Source organism: Carlito syrichta, unplaced genomic scaffold (assembly GCF_000164805.1).
Source record: "Carlito syrichta isolate Samal-C Ts95f unplaced genomic scaffold, Tarsius_syrichta-2.0.1 Scaffold311616, whole genome shotgun sequence".
NCBI classification, from domain to species: Eukaryota; Metazoa; Chordata; class Mammalia; order Primates; family Tarsiidae; genus Carlito; species Carlito syrichta.
Window position 1 is genome coordinate 687,632 of NW_007255712.1, and position 7,700 is coordinate 695,331.

Below are 7,700 nucleotides of genomic sequence, written 5' to 3' on the forward strand. Positions count from 1 at the left end.
ACGATACGCATCTATAATCTGAGAGGCATGGTACCAATTCTTCTTTAGGGACCCCAGAAGAAATTAATTCTCCCATAATCTTGATCTCAAACTTTCATCCTCAAGAACCATGAAAAAGTATATTTCTGTTGTTTAAGCCCCCCAGTCTGTGGTATTTTTAAAGGAAGCCCTATCTAGCAAACTAATAAAAGTATCTTCCTAAGAATTAAATTAGTTGACCGGGCTTGGTGGCTCAGCCTGTAATTCCGTGCTTTGGGAGGCCGAGGTGAGTGGATTGCCTGAGCCCGAAGGTTCGGGACCCGCCCGGGCAACTTGGCGAGACCTCATCTCTACAATCAGTCAAAAATTAGCCAGGTGTGGTAGCGCGCGCCTGTGGTTCCAGCTACTTGGAATGCTGAGGCAGAAGGATCGCCAGAGCCCAGCAGGTCGAGGCTGCAGTGGCCGCTCTAGACTGAGTAACAGAGTGAGACTCCAACTCAAAAAAAAAAAAAAAAAGGAATTAAATTAGTTGAGCAAGGTATATGCATATGCTCAGGTTTAATAACTCAACTTTTTCTAAAGTGATTGTACAAGTTTATATCTTTTCTAGCCACATATGAGCATTCCAGGTGCCCCCAGACTTTTCTGTTTTGTATTTTCTTTTTCATTAATCCTTTATGGTGGGTGTGAAATGATATCTCATGGTTGCATTTGGCATTCCCATGATTACTAAGGTTGAGCACATTGTCATATGCTCATCAGCCGTTTGGATATCTTCTTTGGTATTAAGCCTCTCTCCATTGCTATTTATACATAAGCATGTCTTATATTTAAGGAAAATTAATTCTAACTTCTTCACTTGGGTGAGCTATACTCTTTTCATACCCAAACATGTGAAAGAATAACAGCCTAGACTTTGCAAAGTTTTCCATGTGAGAAAAACGAGAAATTCTCAAATATTCTTCTATTTAATCACCTATGGTTGTATTCAATATTTGACATTATCTCTTCACTGAATTGTATTTCATTCCTAAACCAGACTGTTACTATTAATCCTTTTTGTGTTTCTCGTGAATTCTACCATTCTCTATACCATAAACCTGTATTTCGCTCACATAAATCTATTTATTATTCCTTGGATAAATGAATTACTTTCTAGTGTACAGGTTGCTGAGACATTATTTGAATGATGGTCACTGATATCTTTCCAGTTAGAGAAGATTTACACAATTTCTTTTTATCCTGCTATATTTAGACTTTTAAAGAACCTAATGAGGTTATGATTTTGAACTAACTCAACTAAATAGCTTCAAGATTAGAGATGGTTGTATTGTGAAACTAATATCTTTCTTGGAGAGTTACTGGTTTAACTTTTTAGATGCAACCAAATGATCTTTGAAGCTTTTGAAATAGACATAATGAGTTAAAAAATAAGGTGCAAAAGCAAGGATTCCTCACCTACCAGATATTCATTAGTTTATAACGAATAATATTTTTAATTAATTGAGACATTTGGTTTATTTCATGCCATAGTAAACATTTAAGAGCAGTCTTGCTCTTGGGTGTTGACATTCTAAATTAGACAACATGATATAGACACAAAACATCATGGGTAAAGCAGTGGGAGCCTAATTGCAGAACAGTACATATGTTTTTAAAATTATACTTATGCACTCATAACATAGATTTTGTTACTATTTTCCTACTATTTAAATACATAGAATGTTATGCCAAAGCATCTCTTACCCTTCTTTGAATTATAAAATGTATGCTAGGAAACTATCTAAGTAAAGTCATTTATGAAATTTTATTTTCCTTTTTCATTTCATTGTTTTCTTTAAAGAATGTTTTGATTAGTGTTCTAGTAAAAATTTGTTGCCAGCTCAAAAAAAGCTCAACTAACTAGTTTTGTAAAATGTTGTTTTAACTGGTGAGATATTTAAACTGACCCCCCAAAAATATGAATTTCTCTTAATGGTACAGATGTCAGTTCAAAACAGAAACTGAAATGTGTTTACAGGCATTTTAAAAAATGAACAAATAAACAGTATTCCATCTGAATGTGTCTATAATTGTATTGCTGTCCTATCATGTCCTTTTTAAATAATCCGGTCTATTGAATTCTGTGTAAAAGAGGTATAATAATGAATGAATGGAAACGAGTACAAAATGAGCTTTGTAAATGACCTGTGTATTCTTTCTTTCAATATCTAATGTTGTATGTAGGAGTACCGGGAAATGAGCTTCTTGTGAGAACCCCTTCACTCACCACCTACTCTATACACCAATATCTCTCTCAAGGATGAAGAATACGAAATCTGTTTCCCAGATTTCAGGATGCTGGTTAGAATGCTAGGCATAAGAAGTCAAAATAGCATATGGGGATTTTTCTTCTTCTTCTTCCTTATGCTCTTCTGAAATAGCAGGTAGCTTGTTACATGGAGCACTAGAAAATCCCAATAAAAGAATCTCAGACCTTTGGGAGGCTGAGGTGAGTGGATTGCCTGAGCCCGCGGGTTCGAGACCCGCCTGGGCAGCGAGACCTCATCTCGACAATAAATCAAAAAATCAGCCGGGCATGGTAGTGCGCGCCTGTAATTCCAGCTACCCGGAAGGCTGAGGTGGAAGGATCGCCGGAGCCCAGCAGGTCGAGGCTGCGGTGGCCGGGAGCGGCCACTGCACTCCAGTCTGGGCGACAGAGTGAGACTCCAACTTCAAAAAAAAAAAAAAGAATCTCAGAAAAATAACTTAGGACATTGAAGTAAATGTATATATTATATAGTAATTAAATATAATTCCTGGAGAATCACTTCTTTCTTGCTATTGGGTATTGGAAGAAATTGAATATTAACCATAAAATATCAAGTAGTCATTGACACCCAATTTGTTTTTGTTAACTGGATCTTTTATAATCTACAAAGACAGAAAATTTTGGTGAAAATAGTAGTGCCCAGTTTTATAGAGGAAGTGGTATATTTGATATGGGACCTAAGATTTGAAATCTCAAGTCAATTGCATGAATTAATTTCTTATATTTCTACAATGACTATTTCTGCTTCATTGCTCCCTCCTCTAACTGATTCTTACATTCTTGTGGGAAGTTCTCTATGACGAGTTGGCAGTGAGGGAAAAAAAGTAAGATGATATATTAGTGTCCTATTTCATAGTGGCCTAAAACAACACAAATGTATATTTTAAAGTTCCAGAGAAGTCCAAAATGGTTCTCACTAGACTGAAAACAAGGCATCAGCCGAGGTGTGTTTCTTCTGGAAGTTCTAGGTGAGAATATATTTCTTTGCCCTTTCCAGGTGCTATAGGCCTCCTGAATTTCTTGACTCATGGTCTCTTGTAATATTCAAAGCCAGCAGAGCAGCACAGTATTTTCAATTCTCCCTCTGACTTTGACCATCCTCCTTCATTATTTCTCTTATAGGGACCATAGTGATTATTCTAGGTCTACCCAAACAATTCAAGATAGGCTTCTCATCTCAAGATCATCTAATTTACAAGCTTAATTATGCCTTTAATCTTAATTCTCCCTTGCCATGTACAACGGACTGGATGTTTGTGTACACCCAAAATTAATATGTTAAAATGCTAACTCATGTTGATACTAGGAGGTGAAGTTTTGGAGAGGAAATTAGATAATGAGGTTAGACCATCATAAATGAAATTAGTGCCCTTAGAAAAAGGATACCAAAAACACTCTCTGCCTCTTTATTTGCAATGAGAACACATCATTAAAGAGACAGCATTCTACAAATTAGTGATACGGATTTTTCAGGCCAGACTGTTCTTTGAGAGTGTCAGTTCGTTAGGCTGGCAAGCCTAGTCCCAGAAGTATTGGCTCTAATGGGTTGGCAAGCCAAGCCCTGAGAGTGTTGTAGTCCCCAGAAGTGTCTCATTTTCGGAGTCTTGCCTTCTTCTACCAGCTCTTCCAGTTCAAATGGCTCCATCAACTGACAAGCCAGTTTCTGGGGTGCACAGCTCTTCAACTCTAATGATCTTCTATAGCTCTTCAGGTTGGGCTTCTTGTCTCATGCCCAGGAAGAATGAGGGACACAGATGGCCAGAAAGTAAGAAAGCAGGATTTATTGAGAGGACAGAAGAACTCCCACAGTGGAAGGGGACACAATCGGGTTGCCAATTTGCAGCTGAAACTTGGTGCTCATATAGCCCTAAGACTGAGCTGATTGGCAGGAGGTAGGGGCCTAATGGTGAACTGATTTATTGGTACTTGGCAGCAAGCTGATTGGTTGTTTTTCTATCCCAGCATTGAGTACTGAAGCTCTAGCTTGAGAGGCTTGCAGGGAGTTTGTTAACCAACATGAATGTATCAGTTCAGAGACCTGCTGGAAATTCACTATGTTGTTACCAGGGGACCCGCCCTGTCTGTCTACCCAGCTTTTCTCTGGCTATCTCCTCTCTCATTGGGAAGTGGGCCCTCACCAGACACAATTTTGCTACTGCCTTGACCTTGAATTCCCTAGTGTTCAGAACTGTGAGAAATAAATATTTGTTGTTTCAGCCACCTGACCTATGATACTTTGTTATAGCAACCAAAACTGACATATATGACATGTGACATATATTAACAAATTCCGGGAATTAAAACATGTAGACATATTTGAGAATAACTATTTTGCCTAGCACACTTGGTTTTGCCCAATTATCTTGTGTCAGAAGTAGACTGTCAAAATAACATCACTTTCACACATAGTCCTTAAGAATAATGACTAAGAGACTTCTCCCAGTAGTTAGCACTTCAAGCAGTCTATTTGGTTGTCATATTGTATTTCTGATAAATGGCCAGATGTGTAACTACTTACAGATTTGTGGATGTTGATTAATAATTTTGCTGTAGGATCCTGAATTTGAAAATAATAGAACTGGAGAACTGGGAACAAGTTGGTGAGGGAAAGAGATAAATGGATAGAGTGTTAAAATTTTGTACAGAGTAAGAATGTTTATTTTTAAGATAAATTATAAGTTATTATAGTCAATGCAGAAGATGACATAATTAATTATGCAATACATCAGAGGTATAAGTGCCTTTGCTGCGGGTACATGTGTGAAGGGGCCATAACAGCAGAGATTCAGTTTATACAGGAGCTCAAAAACATGTATTACTTCTCACCAAGTGTGATTGGCTTAATGCACTGCCAAGTGCCCATCTCATGTTCAGTGCAGGCTAACACTGTGCCTTAAAATAATTGTGTTCTGCAGTGGAAGAGCTAGTCTGGTAAATAATATCAGGTTGTCTATATAGTACACATTAAAACACAATGAAAGCAAAATAATTTTAAGCCCATTCAAGATGTATTGATTTAACGTCTTCATTCTAACAAACTCTCCATGTTGTTTTTATCTTAAGTTGAAGAGCAGTTCAGGAGATGGGCACTCACTACTTGTGGAAAAATGAAACAGTTGACTTATTTTTATTACAATGCAATTTTAGCCTATAAGTGATATACATTAATTATCTGCCTTTTGAAGCATATGAAGTGTTACAGTGAAGGCAAAAGAACAAACATACAAAAAACATTTTTAAAAGCACACAGAAACACTATTGCACCAAATTGAGGGATGTTTATGTTGATGGTCATAATAATGAGGTCTTCTCAAAATTTAATGTAAATGCAAATTGTCTGGGGAGTGTATTATACTTCAGAAGGCTGGGGCAGGAACTGAGGCTAATAAGTTTTAAAAAGCTTTCAAGTGACATTGACATTGCTAGTCCAAAGACCATATCTTGACTGGCAAAGATGATGATGATGATAAAATAAAGATACTGCTGTTACTGCAGCTGTTGGTAATGATTTTAGTCACAAAAATCTAACTTTCCACAGTGAATAAAAATGTTTATGCTATATTAATATATTTTTATGATTCAAAAACCATTTTCTTATGATTCAAAATAGTAACTAATAATAAATGTTTTAAACACTTCATCAATGATATTTAAAGACCATTTATGGAAGTGTTAGTGATATCAGCATGTATTAAACTCACTTCAAAAAATATCACCATTCTAAATAGGTCTATTCCATGGAAACAACAATGAGTATATCCTCACATTAATTAAGCACAATAACTTGCATAATTTAATATTGACAAGAATTAACCATGCAAAAATAAGAAAAGGGCAAAGCTATGAATTTAGTTTACAAATCCAAATCTTTTCCTTGTGTAATTGTGCTTAAATGACTGAACTTTTTTAGCCTTGATATTTCATCCCAATGATGTAGGCTTTTTATCTTAATTTGCCCATTTTATCTAGTAAATATCTTTTTTTCTGAGACTGAGAAGCACAAAGTTGTTATATTGTGTTGAGAATAACTCCTTGCTATGAAATCAGACCACTAGCAAAAACCAGTGTGTCAGAGATTATTTGGAAAATGGTATCTCTGAGCAATGCTTCTTTACTTATTAAAAGACTAGCTGGAAACAGACTGGCTATGATTCTCTGGACCCTAAATGAAAGTAAATTTTCAGTGAACCTATGAATTCAGTGACACTATTTCAATAGGCTTGTTCTAAAACATAATACATAATTTGTGAGTATTTTCTGTATTACATAGACAAACATCAGACATAGGCCTTTTTCATTAATGAGTCAATTAATTAACTCATTAAAAATTAAACTAAGCCAGGCTCGGTGGCTCAGCCTGTAATCTCGCGCCTTTGGGAGGCTGAGGTCAGTGGATTGCCTGAGCCCGCGAATTCGAGACCCACCTGGGCAGCAAAACCTCATCTCTACAATAAATCAAAAAATCAGCCAGGCGTGGTAGCACATGCCTGTAATTCTGGCTACTTGGAAGGCTGAGGCGGAAGGATCGCCGGAGTCCAGTAGGTTGAGGCTGCGGTGGCCAGGAGCGGCCACTGTACTCCAGTCTGGGCGACAGAGTGAGACTCCAACTCAAAAAGAAAAAATTAAACTAGACATTTTAATCAAATTCTAAATCAAAATCCAGTTTTATATTTCCACATAAAAAAGTAATTGGTGCATAGTATTCATCTAGGATTCAGGAGGAGACAGACTTACAAAGAATACTTTTCCATCATCTCTTTTTAAAGAGAAGCTATACATAAATAAACATTTAAATAGTAATGTCATCAGCTTGCCATAATATAGCGATGATAGCAGGAATTCAGATAAATGAGCACATCCATGGGCCAAAATAATTGGTGAAGAAGATCAAGTTCAAGAGTTGTTAAAAATGCATAGCATTTTATTTGATAAAGAATATAGTGTGGGTGATATCTTATTTGGTTTTTGCTTCTATAACAAGATACCACAAAACTGGGTAATGTATAAACAACAAAAATTTATTTTTCACGGCCTTGGAAGCTCAAAAGTACAAGGTCAAGATACCGGTATTTGGTGTCTGATGAGGTATTCTCTGTTTCTAAGATTACAGCTAGTCATAGCATTCTTTGGAGGTAACAAGCACCGTGCCCTCACGTGGCAGACAAATGTAAGAATAAGATATGTGAACTCTCTCTGATACCTCTTTTATAGGGGCATATTCAATATATACATGAGGGTGAACCCCCTCTCCCACTTAATCACTTCCTTTAAGGCTCCATCTCTTAAACCCACCATAATGGGTATTAAGTTTAAACATAACATTTGGTGGGGGCGCACATTCTTATCTTAGCAGATGTGTGTATGTGTGTGTGTGCATGCTCATGACACATAAACATGTACCTGTATGTTT